The sequence below is a fragment of the Monodelphis domestica genome, chromosome 8 (genome assembly GCF_027887165.1).
Source record: "Monodelphis domestica isolate mMonDom1 chromosome 8, mMonDom1.pri, whole genome shotgun sequence".
NCBI classification, from domain to species: domain Eukaryota; kingdom Metazoa; phylum Chordata; class Mammalia; order Didelphimorphia; family Didelphidae; genus Monodelphis; species Monodelphis domestica.
Window position 1 is genome coordinate 233,200,623 of NC_077234.1, and position 24,807 is coordinate 233,225,429.

Sequence of the window (24,807 nt, forward strand, 5' to 3'; positions counted from 1 at the left end):
GATAACTATTTTAATGTCAATTCAATCAGGGTAATACAAAGGAATAACTAGCAGGGAAAGAATGGGAAAGGAAGGTGGGAAAAGGGGGTCCCTGTCTCTATCTAAAACCCTTTTTCCTCCCTCCTCGAGTTTGGGGGGAACTCAGGCCTTGGTAGCCTGAGCCCCTTAAGAGAAAGTCAGGTTGACTCACCCTGGGTTTGGGCCCTTGGCCACAGTTCAGACTCAGGGCAACAGGAGCTGAGATAAAGACAGAGATTTAAAATGTCTTTTCTCTCTCCTCAATAGTCTTTTCAATTGGGAAATGTTGGGGCGGAAGATTTCCAGTCACAGACAGGGAAAAAGGAGTAACCCTCAGGAGAAAGTCTTTTTCAACCTTCTCTCTTCGGCTTTTCCTGACTGAGAGACCAACTCCTCTCCCAGACAGAGTCTTCTCCTCCTCAAGATTCCAAACTCCTGGGGTCCCTCCCCAGTTGAGGAGACACACTCTTCAGCCTGGCACTTTTCTTTTGTGCCAGCCTCTGTCACACCTTTAAATAAATTTAATAAATATTCTCTTGACTATCTATGGCCCTTTGGTTAGGTTCTCATTGTATTCTATCTACCCTATGAATTCTGTTCATGGGACTTAAGTCCTTTTGAGAGGCAACACAACATAGTACAAAGAGAGTCAGCCTGGAATAGGGAAGACCTAGGTTCAAGTCTTGCTTCTGACTCATATTCATGTGTGAATATAGAAAAATCACTTCATCATGGTGAAGGAGGACCAAATTACTTCTTAATTTTTTTTTTTACTAAATTACTTCTATGGTACTTTTTAGCTCTAAACTTGTGCTTTTATTTTATATGTGAGCTTCTAGGCAACTCTAAGGAACATAAAAGACATTATCAAAAATTGTATAAAAGATACACATGATTGGAAAAGGACATGAGTAGGTCATCTGAGAGTATGAGAAACAACGTTCAATATTCCCAGGGATACCTTTGTTTTAAGAGGTTAAAAGATCAAGAAAGCTTTCAAATGGAAAAATGTGAACATGAATCACACAGAATAAGAAGGCAAAGAGTAGCTATAATATGCATCAGCTGAGAGGAATTCTATTTCTAGAAATTGAGAGAATTTCCTTCTCACCTGTTTTCTAAAGCTTGAAATTCTCAACATTTTAATTTTAGAAGTAGAGGAAATAAAACATAGATTCCCTGTGGACCTACTAAAATTCACAAACATAAAATGACTGATAGATGCTAATTAATTCATTCTTTTTCTTGAAAAATGTATTGAATATTTGTTATGGGTATAATAGAATTTGTCCCTCTCTCACCCTGAGCCAACGTGAAGCTGAGAGCATTCAGTACATTTAGTGAACACACAGTGAAAAGAAAAGGGAATTGGTCAGTAAGCTCAGTCCTTATGAGCATGTGCAAAGTGTTTGGCTGATGTAATCCCTACATACATTTTGGGCATTATGAAAAAGACTACAGCCTTAATTTTCTTTCTATGTAATAATAATCTAGAGAAAGGGGAGAGAAAATGCTTTTTGGGGATAAGCCTCTGTTCCTCCTCAGCAAAGGAGAGCATGTGATGCATGAATATGGGCTTAGCTCTTTGTCTCAGGATTTTGTTCTTTTGTTTTAAATGAAGCAGCTTAGAGGTGGCAATCTTATGAGCTTTGAAAGGTCAGGAGAGTAAGATGCAGGAGGTATTGGAGTAGAATCTAGGCAAATAACTAGTCCAGCTTTAAGGGTTCTAGGAGCAGGGTGCTATCTTTGCCACTAAGCCCAGTTGGAAGCTGAGTTTAAGACTCAAGTAGCATTGCCATATTCAGACATGAACTTGACAGGGCCCATGCTACATAGAAACTGTTGTTTGAACTTATTCTCCCTGGGGAAGTGATGGCAAACCTTTTAGAGACTGAGTGCCCAAACTGTAACCCTCATGCTGTGTGAGCTGCTTCCTGACTCCAGACAGGGGAGGGAGAAAGCACTCCCAATGGGCTGCTGGGCAAAGGGGCAGGTGATGGGAGAAATGTCCTCATGCAGGGTAGAGAGGGGGAGGAGAGCAGCTCTTTTGGGAAAACATGCCATAGGTTCACCAACATGGTACTAGGACAAAGGTGATATAGAGAAAAGTGTATTCTGAAGGTGTCAGGGTATGGGGAGGGATCATTTGTACTCTTATTCTTGTTATAACATGAAAATAATCCTTTGAAAAAGCTGATTATATTCATTGGTTTAGAACTAAAATGCTAATCACTGGTAACTAATAGTGTATGTGGAGGAGGCATTCTGGGAATAGGGCTTAAATTGATAGCATTGGAGGTTATTCCACCCCCTTATGGGTACCTCTAGACCTCTGAGGAGTGGTCCAGCCTACCTTCTTCTGAAAGAATGAGTCCAGAGCACTCACTATTTGTGAAAAGCGTTGTCCTAGATACTGCCTCAGCAGCAGAGCTAGTTAATAAGCCCAGATCCCTTCACAAACATCCATGTACTTACAATCAAGGATAGGCATGCAACAGAGTGGGAAATGCAGTAAGATAGGTACAAAGTGCCATCAAATTGCAGAGGAAAGAGAAATGGCTTTAAGCAATGAAGGTTGAGGGAAGGCAGTGAAACTCCACAAAGGAAGTAGCACTTGAATCTGGCAAGGCAGGATTTGAACAAGCAGAGATGGGACTGAAGGGTACTCATAGCAAAGGAAAACACCAATAAATGTATGGAGGCATAAAAATATATACATTGTCTGGGCAATGCAAGGTAGTCTTGTTCAACTCAAGTATAGTTTGAGTGAAGTGCAATAACAGTAAACAAGAGAGGAAAGGATGTTTTGTGGAGTCTTAAATTCCTAGATAAACAATTAAAGCTTAATTTTATATTTGAGCCACTAGATCAGAACTCTGTTTTAGGAAAGTTAATTTAATAGAATTGTGAAGAATGGATGTAGGAATGGGAGAGAAAAGGAGGCAGAAAGACAAATTAGGAGACCATTAGTATATTCCAAATGAGAGATAATAAAGCCTTGTCCTAGGGAGTAGTAGAAGAGGAAATGGAGGTAAGGTGATGGATGCTAAAGATGGAACAGAAAAAACATTTATTAAGCATTTACTAGATGCTAAACACTGAGCTAAATCCTGGGAATACAAATGGAAAAGCAAGATAGTCCCTGCTCTTAATACCATTCCCCCAACATGCCATTCTCCTTCATTTCAATGGTATATAAGTTTATGGAAGAGGGGGAAAGAATTCAAAATGATGCCAAGTTTTTGAAACTAGATGATAGGAAAGATAAAATTGTGTTACTAACAGAAAAAAGAAAGTTGGTAAGAAGAAGAGATGGTAATTCGGTTGTAGATATGTTGAGTTTGAGATACCAGTGAAATATTTAGGTGGTTAAGGAAGGAACTATATAGACTATGTTATCTTTCTATCCTGAATGCTTATGTGATACCTTACATGAAGTAGACTCCAAAATTATAATTAGCCCTAACTGCCTGTGGCACATTTATTTGAGGAGCTGCATGGTGATGGTGAAGAAAATAATTTAACTCTAGGTATACCTGAGCCAAAAGAGAGGCCAGTCATTTCCATCCTCTAAAGAGTTCAACTTTCAGTCCTATGGGAGAGAAGAGAAATGCAGACACTTAGAAGAATGACATTGTGATTGGATCTGGCAGTTGCATTGTACACTACCAGCTGATCCTAAAAAGTTGGTAGGAAAAGTGGCTATCACACGGGTAAATCTATTGCACAATAATGTGTAGTTGACAATTCTGCATCCTATTTCTCATCTCTCAGGAGACCCTAGCACCCCAAGAAGAAATTCATATCCTTCTCTCTAGGACAATGCTTACTCCCATGACCAAGGTATCAACTCTTTGTTTACTAGGCACTTTCATGACTCTCAGAAGGAATTTATTAAATTATCCAAAAAAAAAGAAGCAAGATCTATGTTTAGATTTCAGAAGGACTTTATATCCCCAATGGTAAAATCAAACTGGTCCTTTTGTTATTGCTCAGACATGACACTCCCTCTCCTATTTATGTGCATTTTCATGGGTTCACCCTACATCCATTCTGTCCTCATTTTATTTCTTGTAATCTCTATTTTCTTCTTCTTGAGACCTTTCTTGATTCTATCAACTACAAACAAACCAAAAAAATGTGTATTTCTGTGTTTATTGCATAATACTTTTATATGTACCTATTGTGTCTTCCCAAGAATGGGAGAAGCTCTTTGATGGCAGAAACTATTCTTTTTGTCTTTGTATCTTCAGTACCTAAGAGTCAACTAGGTGTCTCAGTAGATAAAACGGCAGACCTGGAATCAGAAAGACCTGGGTTCAAATCTACCCTTAGACACTCACTAGCTATGTGACTGTGGACCAGACCACTGTTTTCTTCAACCCACTGGAGAAGGAAATGGTAAGTACACTCCGGTATCTTTGTAAAAAAAAAACAAAAAAAAAAAAACAAATAAACAACAAGCAACTCATACAGGGTCACAAAAAATCAGACACAATTGAATGATTGCATTACAACAATAAATCCTCAGGACCTGGCACTATGCCTGCCATAGGTACTTAATAAATATATGTTGATTAATCGATTGATTAAAAACCAGAAGAGTACAAACTTAAAGAAGTCAGGGAAAGAGAGTCTTAAGGAAGAGGGAATTAGGTTAGTAAGGTCAAATGTAGCAAAATATCAAGGGAGGTGACTATTTTTAAAGGCTTTTATATCTGTGGTTAGGTGGTAGTCCATGACTTAAGAAAAGTTTAAGTAGATAAATTAGTGAAGAAACTATTTCTAAGGAGCTGAAAGATTTATAAACATGCAAGAAAGGAAAAAGTTCAGGAGGGAATTGTCTTCAGATCAGGTTTTCATGTAGGAGGAGGACTCTTCTCTCAACCATGAGAACACTGATTGTCTTAAGGGAGAGAAGAGATTATCTATATCCTCATGGAAAGGAGGAGGATGGCCAGGCTGGTAAGGTCTATTTCGTTTGTTTCATGACTTTACCTAGGGTTAGACTTGTCAAAGTAACTAAAATATATATTTAAAAATTCTCTATAATTCATCCTTTCAGATAACTTAAACAGACCTTCCTTCTAGTAAGTTCAAAGCAGAAGAATGTTTCCATAGTTTCCCATCACAACCAGTCATCTAATACCTCCATACGCACATGCTGTCTTCCCCAAACACCATAAACTTCTTGAAGGCAGGGTCTACCTCATTTTTGTATTTAAAGCTTAGCACGATGTAGGTGCTTAACCAGTGCTGAAAGATTTATGAAGAATACTTTTTAATGGCAAATGCGAATAGACCAATCTACATCCCGCAATTTAGTGGAAATGCTTGGAGTCAATTTCATCCCATGCCACCCTGTGTCTAGTTGTACATTGAATGAAGTCAACTTATTTTACATGGGTTTGCAAATAAGTCCTCGTTGTTCAGCATGGCACCTAGAAGTACTTTATTATTATTGCTTTTATTATTATTATTAATGATTGACCCTGTCTTTCTGTAAATCTTTCTATAACATCCACCCAATGTGTTCCTCCTTTCGGTTTTAGCAGGGGATTTGCTCTGGGAACAACAGTCTTACGGATAAGCCAGCTAGCATATTGCATGGCCCATTAACCAAAGAACACAGTTCCCAGTAGCCTACTCATATTTCATAAATCACCAAACAATTGTTATAGCCCATCTGACCAGACAGTGCAGTTTTAGTTTAAAGCCATTATTTTGATTGATACAATACGGGTTAATTAGATTTACTTTCCTCTGTATTCTTTTAAATAAATAAGGAGATACACACTAGCTTATTGAGCTGTGAAACTGACAGTGTCTTACATCTGTAGCTGCATATCATTTATAAAAATAGGTCTTCAATGAGCTTCTCTACCGAGTAAGAATTCCAATTTAAGGGCCCCGTGGCAAAAATCTAATTGAGTTTTTGGTTCACTTTAGTTCTAGCCTTCCAGTCAGAAAGATTCCTGGTAACCCCACCCAAATATAAAGGAATATCAGCCAAGATAACTGAGACTTTCCATGAAGTAGTTCCCCGGAGACTAAATAAAACTCAGTTGCTAGATTTACATCATGATGGCTTCCTTCGATGCTCCTTTTTGGAGACTAAATACCTTTGGGTTTAGGGAAAGGAGGGTTGATTTTAAAATAGGAGATCCAAAATAGAAATCTCTCTTTGTTTCATGGAGTCTGACTTTGTTTTTAGCAATTAGCCTAAGGGAGGAAAAACCTAGACACAGCTAAGTTCTTGGAGTATTTGATGTAAGCTTAAGCTAACCAAAAGCACACAGTTCAAAAAGAAATCAGAACTGAGCGCTCATTTCAAAGGTTTGTTGTTGTTTGAGGATACATATGAAGTGGCAGCGTTGCGAGGCCACCAAGTAAACTACTCAGTATTATTTAATATGATCAGAATTGTGTTTCAACCAGTTCAGGAATTAATGAATCAGAAAAGGGTGTGTACCAATAGTGAGAAGGCTGGAGAAGGAGATTATCAAAGTTGCTCCGAGCATCCTTTTGTATCCAAACTATTAACAAGACTTTTTTTTAAAGAGTGGCAAGAATTGAAATTATATATATATATATATATATGTGTGTGTGTGTGTGTGTGTGTGTGTGTATGTATGTATATACATATATATTTATTTAAAATTTTATTTCTATATAGTTTAATTTTGTAAGAGAATAATCATATAAAACCAAAACTCTTTAATAAATTTAAGTGAAAAAATCATATGCTTTGATCTGCATTCCTCCAATAGTTCTTTCTCTGGAGGTAGATGGCATACTTTGCCATAAGCAGGGGTGAGAATTTTATCTGGTTATAAGGACTAAAAGGGGAGAAGGAAGTAGAAAGAGCTACCAAGATATACTATAAAAAGTTCTCCATTTGTAACTGCATTTATTAGGAATCATAGAATCATGGGCATGGCTGAAAGGGCCATTAGAAGCCATCTAGTTCAATTCCTTCATTTGCAGATGAGGAAACTGAGGCCCAAAGAGATTAAGTGACCTGTCCAAAGTCATGCAGGTAGTAGATGGTTGAGTCATTCAATTCTACTTGATTCAATAAGAATTAAAATTAAAATCTAGTATAAGAATATATAGTATTATATTATTATATATTATGCATATATTATATGGAACATATATATTGTGTTATATGAAATATATTAATATATTTTATTTTATATATAATGTATAAGAAAAACATATATAATGCATAATAAGGGAAAAAATACTGCCTGCCAGCCATCCCTCAAGAAGCTTACACTCTCATAAGGAACCATAACATATGCAAGACAAACAAATATTAGGTAATTTGAAAAGAGAGAGAGCATTAATAATGTAAGAAAATTGGATCCGAATCAGGAAAGGCTTTACTGAAGAGTCAGGTCAGATGCTGAGCACTTGAAAGAAAAAGAAATAGTTAGAAACTAGAAGAGGAGAGAGAAGATCCTAAGCATAAGGAACCAGCCTACATATGGAAGAAGAAATCAGTGTGACACAGTTTGGTTGTAACAGAGTTTATCAAGGGAAATACTGTGAAATAAGTCTAATAAGTTAGAACCAGAGAGCAGAGAATCTTATCTTAAATGGTAGGCAGAAAGTATGAATTTTAGTTTAAAAGTTTCCAGTCGGGGGCAGCTGGGTAGCTCAGTGTATTGAGAGCCAGGCCTAGGTTCAAATCTGGCCTCAGACACTTCCTAGCTGTGTGACCCTGGGCAAGTCACTTGACCCCCATTGCCTAGCCCTTACCACTCTTCTGCCTTAGAGCCAATACACAGTATTGACTCTAAGATGGAAGGTAAGGGTTTTAAAAAAAAAAGTTTCCAGTCCTTTTATCCTAAAAGGGGTGTGTGTGTGTGTGTGTGTGTGTGTGTGTGTGTGTGTGTGTGTGTGCATGGGGGTAGGGGTGGGGTATGACAGAATCATGCCTTGGGAAAAAGGAATTTGGCAGTTATATGGAAAATAAACATCAGAGCCTTGAGGTCTCAAAACCTTTCCAGCTTGGTAGACCTGACATAGCTTATGGTAAAGCCTTTGAACAACCCAAGTCAGTGGCACATAATAATAAGGCATCAGAGTAGAATATATCCTGAAATTCTGCCTTGATTTAATCAAATGAAAAGAATTGGACTGGGAGGGAGGAAACTCTTGGGAAACAACATGCAAACAACTATGTACCTGTAAAATATGAATAAGATAAATAGAAAGTACTCTCAGAAAGAGCATAGGGTTGGGGTACGGGTGGGATTTGAGTTGAGTCTTGAAGGAAACCAGAGAAGCCAAGAAGCAAATGTGAGGACAAGCTTTTCAGTCATGGGGACAGGCAGAGAAAATGTCTCAGAGATGAGAGATGGGGTGTCTTGTTCATGGAACAGCCAGGAGTCCAGCATTACTGGATCAAAGAGTACATGGTAGGGACTAACATAAAACTGGAAAGTTAGGAGGAAGCTAGGTCATAGTTTTAGAAGCCCAACAGAGGGTTTTATATTTGATGCAGGAGATAATTGGTAACTCCTGGAATTTATTGAATAGGGCTAAAATATGGACAGAGCAGAGTCCCAGACCTGAAGCTAGGAAGACTCATCTTTCCAAGCTCAAATTCAGCCCCAGATAAGCTGTGTGACTCTGGGCAAATCACCGAATCCTGTTTGCTCATCTGTAAAGTAAGCTAGAGAAGGAAATGGCAAAGCACTCCAGATCTTTACCAAGAAAATTCCAAATGGGGTCATGCAAAATCAGATATGGCTGAAACAAGTCAACAACAGCAACATGGAGAGAACTGTATTTTAAGAAGATATCTTTGACAGCTTAGCAGAGGATGGATTGGAGTGAGGAGAGGCGAGGGGCAGGGACACCAACCAGCAGGTCTTGCAATCGTCTGTGTGTAAGATGGGGAGGGATTAAACCAGGATGGTAACAGTGTCAGAAGGGAGAAGGGAACTTCTAATGTTTCTTCTCTTTATAAATCATCTCTTATAGAAGACTATTGATGGACTCCTCTGTGTTTTCAATATTATCTATTGTTTTTCCCTTGAGAGATGCCTGCTAAATCCACCAATTGGGAAATGGATATGAATAGACAGTTCTCAGATGAAAAATATCAAAGCTATCAATAATCATATGAAAAATGCTCCAGATTACTATTGATTAGAGAAATACAAATTAAAACAACTCTGAGATACCATTTCACACCTACCAGACTGGCTATAGTATAGTATAGTAGTTGTCTCTCGGTAATATAACAAAAAAGGGAAATAATAAATATTGGAGGGGAATTGTGATTTGTTGCAACAATTCTAGAAAGCAATATGGAACTACTCCTAATGGGCCATAAAACTATATATATACCTTTTGACCCAGCAATATTACTTACTACTGAGTATGTATCTCAAAGAGATCAGAGGTGGAGGAAAAGGACCTATTTGTTAAAAAATATTTGTAGCAGCTCTTCAAAAAAAAAAACCTTTATCTTTTCTCTTAGAACCAATACTGTATATTGGTTTCAAGGCAGAAGAGCAATAAGGGCTAGGTAATGGGGAGTTAAATGACTTGCCCAAAGTCACACAGCTTGGAAATATCTGAGGTCACATTTGAACCCAGGATCCTGTCTAGAACTGGCTCTCAATCCATGTATCCACCTAGCTGTCCCAAACAGCTATTTTTGTAGTAATAAAGAACTGTAAAATTAAGGGATGTCCCTCAATTGTAGAATGGCTAAACAAGTTGTCATATATGGTGGTAATAGAATAGTATTATGCCATAAGAAATAACAAACAAGTTAAGTTCAGAAAACCCTGGAAAGACTTATACAAACTGACACAATGTGAAGTGAACAGAACCAAGAGAACATTGTATAACAGAAATATTGTATGATGATCGCCTGTGATGGATCAAACCATTCATTATCAGCAAAGCAAAATTCCAAGACAACCCCAAGGAACTCATCATGAAAAAGTGCTATTCATAGCCTAGGAAGGAACTATTGGAATCTGATTGCAGATGGAAGCGTGTCATTTTTCACTTAATTTCCTTCATGAATCTCTTATAATATGTATGCTATGCATCTTCTCTCACAACATGAGGAATATGAAAATATGTATTATATGACAATTTTGGCATAACCTATTACAGATTATTTAGGGCTTCAAGGAGGAGGAAGGAAAAAAATTCTGAATTGAAAATGTCAGATAACAGTTGTCAAGATTTGTTTCCATGTGAAATTTAAATAATAAATAAGTAATTTTTAAAAAGATATGATTCCTGATAAATTTCTTCCCTACAATAAAATCTCAGATTCAGTGAAATTCCAATGAAAATGGGTTCTGAAAAATTAAGAATAGACATGATGTAACACTAACGAAACAGGTTGACATATTAGGTGACATCATTTCTTGACTTTAGTTGGGTCTGATATGGCCCAAATGCAAGGGTGAATATACTGTATAAATAGCGTGAATGCCTGGAATGACTGGCATCTTGGAGGAACTGACTAGAGATTCCAACTATGAGGCTTCCAATCAGACACAGAATCCTGGGCAAACCAATGCAGCTGTTGAGGGCTCAACACAGTTGCTAGAAATTATTCACCCAGGTCATGGATGGGGCTGCCAACCTGTTTTCCTTGTTACTGGAATGCCATTAGTCATGCTTCAGTCTTCAGGGATGAGGGGCCTGCCTAGGCAAAGCCAATTCTCATATTACACCAATTGGGTTACATACAACCTTGATGGAACTAAGTTCTGAATGAAATTCTGACATGATAAAACAACTCTAGAAAGAGGAAAAAAAGAAAAGAAAACCAGAGAACTTCTTCTTAGAGCCAAGAAATGGATGATTAACCCATTTTAGGTTTCATTCACTTCCTTCTCAGAGCTAGTAAATCCTCTGTTTCCCAGAAGAAATTATACAATTAAGAAATCATGAAAAATTAATAAATTAAGAAAAAATAGAGATATTAAGAAAAAAGACCAGTAGGGTTTTGCTGGATAAAATTTTGCAACTTGTACACTATTGAGGGGAAAGATTTCTTCCTGCCTGGATCATAACCATTGGAAAGGCAATGGGGCTCCCTCAGAATACCAACAAAAAGCTACAACAATGGTTTAATCCTTAGTACCTGGAATCAATTATATCCCCTGGTTGTTTCTCTACTTTTTAGGCAAAAATTAGTCTTGCCTGTGTGAGATAGGTGCTATTCCTGTGACATTCCCTAACTGACAGGTTTGACTACACCCTAACATATTTGTGCTATATAGGCATAGAATTATTTCTTCATCTCTGAATGCATATTTACATGTAAATATGGTCTATGTCACATGTGGGGATGCTCTCTTGCAGGGTAATTCTCTTTTTAAAGATTTAAACTTTTAATGATACTTTTTGTTCTTATATTACAATTATTTCTAGATATGATTACCTCACCCAGTGAGCATTCCTTTTGAGCCCATGTTAAAACAGTTAACCAAAAAGTTGCCCAAATATGAAGCATTCTTTCCCTTTAGTCCTTCCCCCATCCAAGGAAAAAGGGAAGATATTTTTCTCCATCTCTTTTCAAGATCAAAGAGTTGTCCCTGTGGCATAATAGTGCGGTTGTGCCTCAGGGAATTAGAAATATAAGGATTCAGATAAAAAAGGAAAGACTTGTATCAACTGATGCAGAGTACAATGAGCAGAACCAGGAAAACAGCCTGTAGGACAATGGCAATAATGTACATTAAAATAAGAATTAGAACTTGAACACTTTGTAATTAGAAAAAGCACTATGAATTCCTCTTCAGTTAAAGTAGGCAGACCATCCTATGAACAAAGAAATTCCACCATAGATATCTACATAACACTGCGGATTTTTACTTAAGGACTTTAAAGGGGAAGCAGGTACTCTCACATTATCTCATGTCTCCTGAAGTCATGCTTACTTACTGTGCAAAGCTTTGTGGGGATTGCCAAGGACCTTTACATTTCTGTAGGTTTGCCACCTTTTTGGATGTGAATCACTTATATAAGTGAGACAGAAAAGCTTTTGGAATGGCTGCAATAAGCTGCATAGAACTGAACAATGCCCAAGGCATTCACTGAATTCAGCCAATGGTTTATAATTCTTCCTGAGAAAACATTAGATCTGTATGCTTTGTATAATCATAGAGCCTGACGTTAAAAGAGACCTCAGAGGTCTCCTTATACAATCATATATGATTTCTTTCTACAACTTTCAAGGGCAGGTAGATGGATCTGAAGTCAGAAAAGACTCATCTCTCTGAGTTCAAATCTGGCCTCAGAGGCTTATTACTGTGTGACCTTGGGCAAGTCAATTAATGCTGTTTGCCTCAGTTTCCTCATCTGTCAAATGAGCCAGAGAAGGAAATGGAAAACCACTCCAGTATTTCTGCAAGGAAACCCCAAATGGGGTCATGAAGAGTTGGACATGACTAAAAAACAGCAACTACAACTTTCTGTGACAAATGATAGATACCTCGCCTTTGCTTAAAGACCTCCAAAAACCAAAGCTTCTCAAGGGAACTCAACCTGCTCTGAGAGCTCTAATTGGTAGAATGGTTCCCTCCTTAAATCAAGTCTAAATATGACTGCAACTTTTCCCAATTTTTCTTAGTTCTGCCTGGTAGAGCCAAGTGGAATAATTCTTATTTCTATTCAACATTAGGGTACTTTATTTACTCTGAGGGAGATTTCACAATTGCCTTATTTTAAGTTTTGAAGTAAAATATTTTTATAGCTTTTCCTGGGCTATTCGCTTCAATCCTGTTGGAGGTATTAGGAGTGCCTTGCAGGACTTGGGAGAGACCAAGGTTTGAATCTCTTATCTGATCAATGTAGGCAATGTGATTGAGCCTCACTTTCTTCATCTGTACAACTGGGCACAAAAAATGCTGTATTATCTACCCCATAGGATCTCTGTGGGGAAAATCTCATTGAGGATTAAATTAGGCTATATATGTAAAGTACTTCACAAACCTTATAGGGGCATAGGTGTGTCAACTGTTTATTTATGATGGTTCAGTGGAAAAAGCAGAGAAATAAACCTGGGTTCAAATTGTGGTTCCAACACTAAATACCTTGATTTTTTTTGAAGTTTTTTTTTAATAGTATTTTATTTGATCATTTCCATGCATTATTCATTAAAGACAAAGATCATTTTCTTTTCCTCCCTCCCACCCCCCCCCCCCCCGTAGCTGACGTATGATTCCACTGGGTAAATACCTTGATTTTTGTTGATTGACTGATGTTATCACATCAGCATATTTCCCACATTACATTTAGAAAATTCAGGATTTAAAAATCAGGAATATGTTTTTAGAGCTCCTGACACCAAACAAAAAATAAAGAAAAATCCATAGAAGCTATTTATTCATCAGGGCTATAGTCTGTATTAGTTTATGACAGATTTTATATATATATATATATATATATATACACACACACACACGTATATATGCAGAGAAAGAGAGAGAGAGAGAGAGAGAGAGAGAGAGAGAGAGAGAGAGAGAGAGAGAGAGAGAGAGAGAGAGAGAGGAGAAAGCCTGACTAATCTCAACTTCAGTTAAATATCATCTTCATTTAAGAATTTAGGAACAGATTAATAAGAATTTCTTTTTTCTCTTTAAAGAATGTTCCCTATCTCAATTGGTGAACTTGAGATGTAAAAAAATTCAAAATATCAGAAAATTTTGACGTTATTCATAAAATATCAAGGCATCCAATGAACAAATAATAGTTATAGCAATTATGCCTTTAGGGTCAGAATCTAAAGAAAATATATTGGCGAGGGAAGGAAGACTCTAACCTAATATAGCTAGGCATTTTATATACAATAGATGCTAAAGAATCGTCACAGAAAATTGACAGCACAAATGCCTTAAGCTAAACATATTGATTGAAAAGGTCAGCATATTAGCAAGCCTGTCTAGCCTTCTAATCTATTAGTCTCAAATATTGAGTGTAACCAGGGAAACCAGGAAGAAAATGGAAAGCTCTTAAACAATAAAATGGTCTTTGTCTCCCTAAGATGAGATCTGAATATCTAGATCTGTCTTTGAGGTGCTTTTCTGTGTATTCCCAAGCATGCTGACAATGTGGTTATTGTGTTTTGAAAATTAAGCCTTCAAATGAGAGAATAATGCATTGAAGGGATGGTTCAGTGCGGAAAAAACAAGGAAATAAACCTGGGTTCAAATGATGGTTCTAACACTAAGCATCTTTATAACTTTGGACAATTCACTCCATTACCCTGGGACTCATCATCTGATTGGCTTTTTTTTTTAACCCTTACCTTTCATCTTAGAATCAGTACTGTATATTGATTCCATGATAGAAGAGCAGTAAGAGAAGAGCTAGCCAATGGGGGTTAAGTAACTTGCCGAGGATAACACAGCTAAGGCCACATTTGAACCCAGGTCCTTCTCTCTCTAGGTCCAGCTCTCAATCCACTGAACTCCCTAGCTACTCTCTGCCAACCCCAATTGACTTTTAACCTTCTTCACAACTTAGCCTAGCCCTATTTTTTTCAGACTAGTTATATTTTACTCCCATCCACATACTGTTTAGAAATGTTCAATGTTGTCTGCCTTTGTGACCCTATTTGGGACTTTCTTGGCAAAAATACTAAACTGGTTTGACATTTTCTTCTCCAGCTCATTTTACAGATGAGGAAACTGAGACAAACAAGGTGAAGTGACTTGCCCAGGATTCCCGAGGTGATAAGTATCTGAGGCTAGATTTGAACTCATGAAGTTGAGCCTTCCTGATTCCAAGTCCTGTGCTCTATCCACTGTGCCCCTTAGTTGCCCATCTATATATTGTGCAACTGGGCAACAATCACCTCCTTGCTTACTCTAGACATTCTCATCTCCTACTTCACCTAAAATGCCTTTTCATTGGCTTCTCTAGGATTCTTGGCTTAAATATCAGCTTAAATTAAATTAAATTAAATTAAATTAAGCTATCAGCTTAAATCCCACCTTCTAGATGGGACTTTCCTTGCTTGTCCACACCCCTTTTGCTGTTAGTGTTTTCCCTCTGCAATTGCCTCCAATTTACTCTGCATTTGTCTTGTATATTCATAGTTATTACATTTCCTTCTCTAGATGAATGTGACCTCCCCAAGGGCAGGGATTTTTTTTTAAAGACTCAGTATCCCATCCTACCCAAGCTGGAGTATAGAGGCTGCTCACATATGGTCTGATCCTACCACTACTTTGAATAGGAACTAACTGTGATCTGGGTCACCTTCTTCCCCCCAAGCATACCCATACTTCTCATCGACTATCAGTCTCGTGCAGAGAGCCATTGACGTTAGCCTACTGTAGCTAAAGATACATGGGCTCAAGAGATCTGTCATCCTCAAACTCCTTCAAGTGGGATGATAGGCATATGCCACCATGTCTCACTTGTTTTTGTCCATTTTTGCATCCATAGTGCCTGGTACGTTGCTGTTGTCCAACTCTTTTTAGCTCCATATGGCAAAGATATTAGAGTAATGTTAAATTTATTTGTGGTTGGACTCTGAATATATTAATTAGGTGATCACCAGGGATTTAATTTCTAAATTCCAAAATGAATTACTAAAGTAAATGGAATTTATGGTAGTTTATTTACAATATTTACAATAGAAGGAAGATATTAAGGAATGAGAGAGAGAAACTCTGGCTTCTTCTGATACCAGTTAGAATCTCTAAGCCCCAGCCAGGGGAAGAGAGTCTCAAGAAGATGGGCCTTTCCTGGAGGCTTCATGCCTCCAGAAAGGCGGGGTCAACAGTCTAAAAGAAGTCTGAGTGTCTGTCTTCTAGTCACTCCTCAAGGGTCTGTCTTCCAGTCCCTCCTCTGAGTCAATGCCTGAATGAATAATCTCCTTCTGCCTTTTGGTCCTCTTTTTAAAGATCTTTTTCTCTTGTGTGACCTCCTCTAAATTTTCATGTCTACCAATCAGCAGACGCTTTTCTCCAGGACTGCCCATTGTCTGGTTAGATTTTCTCCAGGACTGCCTACTCTTTAGTTCTCACCTGCTCTGGTTAGATTATATCTTTTTGGGTTACTTAACACCTCTTTTGGTAAATTCACCTTTTGTGGTCCCTTAACATCTTTTTGTGGTTAATTCACCTTTTGTAGTTACTTAATACCTTTTTGTAGTTAAAATCTAAAAATAGACTGTAGCTTACAATTCTACCTTCTTTATAAAGGAAGAGCTAAGTACCTTTATTGTTACAATAGGGGAGATTACAATTTTATAATCACAATAAAGAAAGAGCTAAGTATCTTCATTGTTATAATCAGGGGAGAGCTAAATCCAGTCTTCACAGTGGTTTGCTATTTTCTTTTTCTAGTGCATTAAGGCTAGCGGAGGTTAAGTGGCTTGCCCAGTATCACACAAAAAGTGTCTGGGGCCAGATTTGATCTTAGGGCTTCTTAACTCTAAGCCCAGTGCTTTATTGACTAAGTCATTTAGCTGCCTGGCACACTATAACAAGGTTAATATGCATAAATAGTGTGTATAGCAGGTAATATCTGGAGACTATTGTGTCATAGTTGAGAGAGTGTTAGACAGAAATCATGAGACTTTCAGTCCAAATCCTAGTTCTGACAATTAATAGCAATGTGATCTTGGGCAATTTATTTCCCTCTGAGAGTTTTAGTTCCTTTATCTATAAATTGAAAACAACAGTACTTGCACCATTTTCCTCACCAGTTATAGTAAGGAAAATAGTTTTTATACAAATTAAAATGTTATAAAAATGAAGTTATTATTTGGCCTTTTAGATATATGATAATATATAATGGCTTACATATTGCTGAAGGAAAGAATGTGTTTAGGCATTCCAGTGGATTAATACATTGTTCAGTTATTTCAGTTGTGTTTGACTTCTTGTGAACCCATTTGAGTTTGGGGTGTTTTTTTTTTTGGAAAAGATACTGGAATGGTTGGCCATTTCTTTCTCCAGCTCATTTTGGAGATGAGGAAACTGAGGGAAATAGGGTTAAGTGACTTGACCAGGGTCATACAGACAATGTTCGAGGCCAGGTTTAAACTCAAGAAAATAGTCTTCCTGGCTTCAGATCTGGCACTCTATCTATATAACTGCCCCTAGACTAACATAGTGGTGTTTGCCAATGGAATAGTGACCTTTGCAGCTTCCATGGTACCACATAGCTTTTTCCTCAATGGACTCTGCAGGGCTACCATTTGTAGGAACATATTTTCCCATCATGAGGTCCAAAAAGCAAGATTTTGCAGAGAAAGTAGGCAGGAAGAAGAGTTCAAGTGCTTCCAGGTTTCCCTAGTTCCAGATTCCATCCCCAACATCAGCTCACTGACCTAGTTATTGTCCTGGGTTGCCACTCTTCTCTCTGACTGACCAATGAATCAAAGTGGGATTAGATTTAAAGGACATTCTCTTCTTGCTCCCAGTCTTGATAGGACCACTTGAAGATGTCAGCAATTATTCCTTTCTGCAAAGTTCTCAGAATGAGGCCTTTGAAATAATTCTATTGGCAATTGTGGTTGCTAAAAAGGTGATGCCACCTCACATGGATGCCCTCCAAACATGGGAAGCTGCCATGTAGAATAGACCTTAGGATCTAACACAGGGAGCAGTAATCAAGTCAGAAAATAAAAACGTTCTTTTCAAAGACATTTAGGGGACTAGGGAAGCGATCATTGAGAATTTATTTTCAGAAAACTTCTGAAATATTCTCCTTTCTTATTCTTTCTTATTCTCTCTTTTGTTCCCACATGCTGCTGCCTTTAATTAATGAAACAGCAGGACTGGCTGCTTTAGGCCATGGAAAATCCTTTGACTAGAGTAATTAATTTAACTCCTCTTTCTGTTTCCTCTAATTCTACCATTTCTATTTCCTTCTGTTTTTGTCTCTCATCTTCAAACTCTAGGCACACTTCTGCTTTGAAGAAGACAGCATGGAACCCTGGGAAGAAGCCTTGATCTGGGGTCAGAAAACTCTAGTTCAAATCCTGGCTTGGATTTTTGATACCTATGACTTCTGCCAGGTCATTTTCCTTCACTGGGATTTTTCTCATTGGACAAGATGACTTCTGAGGTTGTATAAATGGATATTTTGAACCCTAGACTTCATTCCCCAGAAGTCCTTGGTATTTCCCAGAATTCCCTATAATCTCTCCTGGGTTTCCACATTGGCAAGATCACATTTTTGGTATTTAACTTGCCGTAACGTCTCCCACACTTCTTCCTTTGCAATGATGCAGCAAGTATGGTGGTAAGGTGGGGATGGCTAAAATGGCTAACCAACCATGGGTGCGAGGCTTTTATTTTGTATCCTCTTTATTCCTTGATTTCTAATGATCCTTAATAAACCCCATAAAATATAATATTTTTATTATAAAGATACAAATTTAATTTTTACAGGTCTCTCTTGGATATAAATGTGTAATCCTATGAAGTCATCTTTGATTAACTCACCCACAGACTCAATAACAATACTGACTCCCTCCTTAACCATTTCGTGCTCCCTTGGCATTTGAATTTTGCACACTTGGGTGAGTTGGCATCTATTTGTATTGTTTCCTTTTTTATTAATAGAATTTATTTCCAAGTATCTCAATCCCCCCTTTCCTTCCCTGTACCTCCCTGATGCCTATAGAAGGCATCATTCAACAAACATATGTGTACATAGATTATGTCTTTCATATTTCTACTTCATCCTCTGGATGGGAATGTTCATAAGTTTTTCTTCAAATATTAAATCCGTAGCTGTATATAATGTTCTCTTGCTTCCATTCATTTCACTTTTCATTAACTCATGTGGTTCTTTCCAACTTTTTTTTTAATTTTTTTTTATTTTTATTTTTAATATATTTTATTTGATCATTTCCAAGCATTATTCGTTAAAGACATAGATCATTTTCTTTTCCTCCCCCCCACCCCCCATAGCCGACGCGTAAGTCCACTGGGCATTAGATGTTTTCTTGATTTGAACCCATTGCTTTGTTGATAGTATTTGCATTAGAGTGTTCATTTAGAGTCTATCCTCTGTCATGTCCCCTCAACCTCTGTATTCAGGCAGTTGCTTTTTCTCGGTGTTTCCACTCCCATAGTTTATCCTTTGCTTATGAATGGTGTTTTTTTCTCCTGGATCCCTGCAAGTTGTTCAGGGACATTACACCGCCACTAATGGAGAAGTCCATTACGTTCGATTATACCACAGTGTATTAGTCTCTGTGTACAATGTTCTCCTGGTTCTGCTCCTCTCGCTCTGCATCACTTCCTGGAGGTTGTTCCAGTCTCCATGGAACTTCTCCACTTTATTATTCCTTTTAGCACAATAGTATTCCATCACCAACATATACCACAGTTTGTTCAGCCATTCCCCAATTGATGGGCATCCCCTCATTTTCCAGTTTTGGGCCACCACAAAGAGCGCAGCTATGAATATTTTTGTACAAGTCTTTGTGTCCATTATCTCTTTGGGGTACAGACCCAGCAGTGCTATGGCTGGGTCAAAGGGTAGATATTCTTTTAGCACCCTTTGGGCATAGTTCCAAATTGCCCTCCAGAATGGTTGGATCAGTTCACAGCTCCACCAGCAATGAATTAATGTCCCTATTTTGCCACATCCCCTCCAGTATTCATTACTTTCCTTTGCTGTTATGTTAGCCAATCTGCTAGGTGTGAGGTGATACCTCAGAGTTGTTTTGATTTGCATCTCTCTGATTATAAGAGATGTAGAACACTTCTTCATGTGCTTGTTAATAGTTTTGATTTCTTTATCTGAGAACTGCCTATCCATTTCCCTTGCCCATTTATCAATTGGAGAATGGCTTGATTTTTTGTACAATTGATTTAGCTCATTATAAATATGAGTAATTAAACCTTTGTCAGAGGTTTCTATGAAGATTTTTTCCCAATTTGTTGTTTCCCTTCTGATTTTAGTTATATTGGTTTTGTTTGTACAAAAGCTTTTTAGTTTGATGTAGTCAAAATTATTTATTTTACATTTTGTGATTCTTTCTATATCTTGCTTGGTTTTAAAGCCTTTCCCCTCCCAAAGGTCTGACATGTATACTATTCTGTGTTTACCCAATTTACTTATGGTTTCCTTCTTTATGTTTAAGTCACTCACCCATTTTGAATTTATCTTGGTGTAGGGTGTGAGGTGTTGATCTATTCCTAGTCTCTCCCACACTGTCTTCCAATTTTCCAAGCAGTTTTTATCGAATAGTGGATTTTTGTCCCAAAAGCTGGGATCTTTGGGTTTATCGTATACTGTCTTGCTGAGGTCGCTTTCCCCCAGTCTATTCCACTGATCTTCCTTTCTGTTTCTTAGCCAGTACCAAATTGTTTTGATGACTGCTGCTTTGTAATATAGTTTTAGGTCAGGGACTGCAAGGCCCCCATCATATGTGTTTTTTTTCATTATTTCCCTGGATATCCTTGATCTTTTGTTCTTCCAAATGAACTTTGTTATGGTTTTTTCTAAATCAGTGAAGAAGTATTTTGGTAGTTCAATGGGTATGGCACTAAATAGATAAATAAGTTTGGGTAGGATGGTCATTTTTATTATATTGGCTCGTCCTATCCATGAGCAGTTAATGTTTTTCCATTTGTTCAAATCTAGTTTTAGTTGTGTGGCGAGTGTTTTGTAGTTATGTTCATATAGTTCCTGTGTTTGTCTTGGGAGGTAGATTCCTAGGTATTTTATTTTGTCTAAGGTGATTTTGAATGGGATTTCTCTTTCTAGTTCTTGCTGCTGAGCTGTGTTGGAGATATATAGAAAAGCTGATGATTTATGTGGGTTTATTTTGTATCCTGCAACTTTGCTAAAGTTGTTGATTATTTCAATTAGCTTTTTGGTTGAATCTCTAGGATTCTTTAAGTAGACCATCATGTCATCCGCAAAGAGTGATAACTTGGTCTCCTCCTTGCCTATTTTGATGCCTTCAATTCCTTTATCTTCTCTAATTGCTACTGCTAGTGTTTCTAGTACAATGTCAAATAGTAGAGGTGATAATGGGCATCCTTGTTTCACTCCTGATCTTATTGGGAATGCATCTAGTTTATCCCCATTGCAGATGATATTAGCTGTTGGTTTTAGATATATACTGTTTATTATTTTTAGGAATGACCCTTCTATTCCTATGCTTTCTAGTGTTTTTAATAGGAATGGGTGTTGTATTTTATCAAAGGCTTTTTCTGCATCTATTGAAATAATCATGTGATTCTTGCTAGTTTGCTTGTTGATGTGGTCAATTATGTGGATGGTTTTCCTAATGTTGAACCAGCCCTGCATCCCTGGTATGAATCCTACTTGATCATGGTGAATGATCCTTCTGATCACTTGCTGGAGTCTTTTTGCTAGTATCCTATTTAAGATTTTTGCATCTATATTCATTAGGGAGATTGGCCTATAGTTTTCTTTCTCTGTTTTTGACCTGCCTGGTTTTGGAATCAGTACCATGTTTGTGTCGTAAAAGGAGTTTGGTAGAACTCCCTCTTTGCTTATTATGTCAAATAGTTTGTATAGTATTGGGATTAACTGTTCTCTGAATGTTTGATAGAATTCACAGGTGAATCCATCAGGCCCTGGGGACTTTTTCTTAGGAAGTTCTTTGATGGCTTGTTGGATTTCAATTTCTGATATGGGATTATTTAGGAATTCTATTTCCTCTTCTGTTAGTCTAGGCAGTTTGTATTTTTGTATATATTCATCCATTTCTCCTAAATTGGTGTATTTATTGCCATATAATTGGGCAAAGTAATTTCTAATGATTGCCTTAATTTCCTCCTCATTGGAGGTGCTGTCCCCCTTTTCATCTTTAATGCTGTGAATTTGCTTTTCTTCCTTCCTTTTTTTAACTAGATTGACCAGTACCTTGTCTATTTTGTTTGTTTTTTCAAAGTACCAGCTTCTTGTCTCATTTATTAAATCAATAGTTCTATCACTTTCGATTTTATTAATTTCTCCCTTAATTTTTAGGATTTCTAATTTGGTTTTCTGCTGGGGGTTTTTAATTTGATCGCTTTCCAGTTTTTTCATTTGCATTTCCAATTGATTGATCTCTGCTCTCCCTTGTTTGTTAATATAAGCATTCAGGGATATGAATTTACCTCTGATTACCGCTTTGGCTGCATCCCAAAAGGTTTGAAAGGATGTTTCGCCATTGTCATTTTCCTCGATGAAATTATTAATTGTTTCTATGATTTCTTCTTTAACTAAACGGTTTTGGAGTATCATATTGTTTAATTTCCAATTGGTTTTAGATTTGGTTTTCTATGTACCATTACTAATCATTATTTTTATTGCCTTGTGATCTGAGAAGGCTGCATTCATTATTTCTGCTTTTCTGCATTTGTGTGCTATGTTTCTGTGACCTAATGTATGGTCAATTTTTGTGAATGTGCCATGTGGTGCTGAGAAGAAGGTGTATTCCTTTTTATCCCTATTTATTTTTCTCCATATGTCTATTAATTCTAATTTTTCTAAGATTTCATTCACTTCTTTTACCTCTTTCTTATTTATTTTTTGATTTGATTTATCTAAATTTGATAATGGTTGGTTTAAGTCTCCCACTAGTATGGTCTTATTGTCTATTTCTTCCTTCAATTCGCCTAGTTTCTCCATTAGAAATTTGGGTGCTATATTATTTGGTGCATACATATTGATTAATGATATTTCCTCATTGTCTATAGTCCCTTTTAACAAAATATAATTACCTTCCCTATCCCTTTTGATCAGGTCTATTTTTGCATTGGCTTTATCAGATATCATGATTACCACTCCTGCCTTCTTTCTATCAGTTGAAGCCCAGAAGGTCTTACTCCATCCTTTAATTCTGACCTTGTGGGTGTCAACCCGCCTCATGTGTGTTTCTTGAAGACAACATATGGTAGGGTTTTGGATTCTAATCCATTCTGCTATTCGTCTACGTTTTATGGGTGAGTTCATCCCATTCATGTTCAAAGTTATGATTGTCATTTGTGGACTCCCTGGCATTTTGATTGCCTTCCCTAATTCTAACCTTTTCTTCTTCGGCTCTACCTTTTAGTCCAGTGATTTACTTTGAAACAGTCCCCCTTGTCCCCTCCCTTGATGTTTCCCTTTTTAGTCCCTCCCTTTTTGTTCCCTCCCCCTCCCCCCTCTCTTTCCCTCCCTTTTTGTTCTCCCTCTCCCCCTCCCCTCCTTGGTTTTCCCTTCTCCTTACCCTTGTTGGGTAAGATAGAATTCAAGATCCCAATGGATCTGGATGTTTTTCCCTCTCAGAGCTGATTTCCCTGAGATTGAGGTTTAAGTAACCCCCCCCCTCTCTTCCTCTCCTTCTTATAGGAGTTTTCTTCCCCTCCCCTTCCCATGTGAATCTTTGTGTGAGAATGATTATTCTATTTGGTCTTTCTTTACCCCCTATTTATACATTACATTTTCCCCACATGTTAGTATACATAGGTTGATATAAATGTAGTCCTTATAGAAGAGAGTTTGAGTAAAAGAAGAAGATAACATTTTCCCCTTTCCTTAATATTTACCTTTTCAGGTATTCCTTGCTCTTTGATTTTCGGTATCAAACTTTCCACAGAGCTCTGGTCTTTTCTTTGCAAAAAGTTGGAAGTCTTCTATTTTGTTGAATGCCCATACTTTCCCTTGGAAGTATATAGTCAGTTTTGCTGGGTAGCTGATTCTTGGTTGGAGACCCAGCTCTCTTGCCTTTCTGAAGATCATGTTCCATGCCTTACGATCATTCAGAGTAGAACTTGCAAGGTCTTGGGTGACCCTGATTGGCATTCCTTTATATCTAAATTGTCTTTTTCTGGCTTCCTGTAGGATTTTTTCTTTTGTTTGATAGCTTTGGAATTTGGCAATTACATTCCTGGGAGTTGTCTTTTGGGGGTTTAGTGTAGAAGGTGTTCTGTGAGCTCTGTCAGTGGCTGTATTGCCCCCTTGTTCTAGAATCTCTGGGCAATTTTCTTTGATTATATCTTGTATCACCATGTCCAGTTTGGTGTTTATTTCTGGCTTTTCTGGGAGTCCAATTATTCTTAAATTATCCCTTCTCCCCCTATTTTCCAGATCTATCACCTTGTCGGTGAGATATTTTATGTTCTCTTCTAATTTCTTGGTATTTTGGCTTTGCTTTATTGATTCTTGCTCTTTTACACGTTCGTTGTCTTCCAGCTGCCTGATTCTGGCCTTTAAAGCCTGGTTTTCTTTTACAGTTTGGTCAAACTGGTTTTGTAGATGCGTGAATTTCTTTTGCATTATTTCCAACTTTTCCTCCCAGAAGGCTTCCATCTTTTTGGTCATTTCTGATTCAAATTCTTCATAGGTTTGTGGAGAGTTTCCATTTCCTTTGGAAGGTTTTGGAGCATTTTCTTTTATATTATCTTCTGTCTGCTCTGTATTTTGTATTTTGGCTCCATAGAATGTGTCCAAAGTCGCCCCTTTCTTCTTATTTTTCTTGGTATTTTGGGGCTTCTGTGGTTCTGTGGAGTTTGCCATTTCTGAATGTGGAGGATTAGTTTTTCTTGTCTCTGTCTGGTGTTCAGAGGCTTTAGTCCTGGGCAGATGGTTCTATGAGCTTTCCCTGGGTTAAACTGAATATGCCTCACTGGAACTGGAATGGAAGGGTCGGACCACAAGGCCACACTCTCCCCCGGCTCGCTTTCCGGAAGTTGCCTTCAGAATCGCTGGCCGTGAGGCTGTTTCGTCGGCCTGCGGGGGGATGGGCTGCAGCTAGCCCAAGCTCCGAGGGCAAGGACTTTCACTGAGACTTGGATAGCAGGATCCAGCCCGTGAGGC

At 37.7% G+C, this 24,807-nt stretch overlaps 1 long non-coding RNA gene across 1 annotated transcript in view; it reads left to right on the top strand.

Moving 5' to 3' along the window:
- The window catches only part of LOC103105253 (uncharacterized), a 77,257-nt gene extending 58,086 nt beyond the window's left edge, over window positions 1–19,171 (top strand). The window contains exons 2-4 of the long non-coding RNA XR_471130.3: window positions 4,272–4,419; window positions 17,933–18,099; window positions 18,426–19,171. This is a non-coding gene — a long non-coding RNA (uncharacterized LOC103105253). The remainder of the gene's footprint in view (window positions 1–4,271; window positions 4,420–17,932; window positions 18,100–18,425) is intronic.
- Window positions 19,172–24,807: the final 5,636 nt, after the last annotated feature.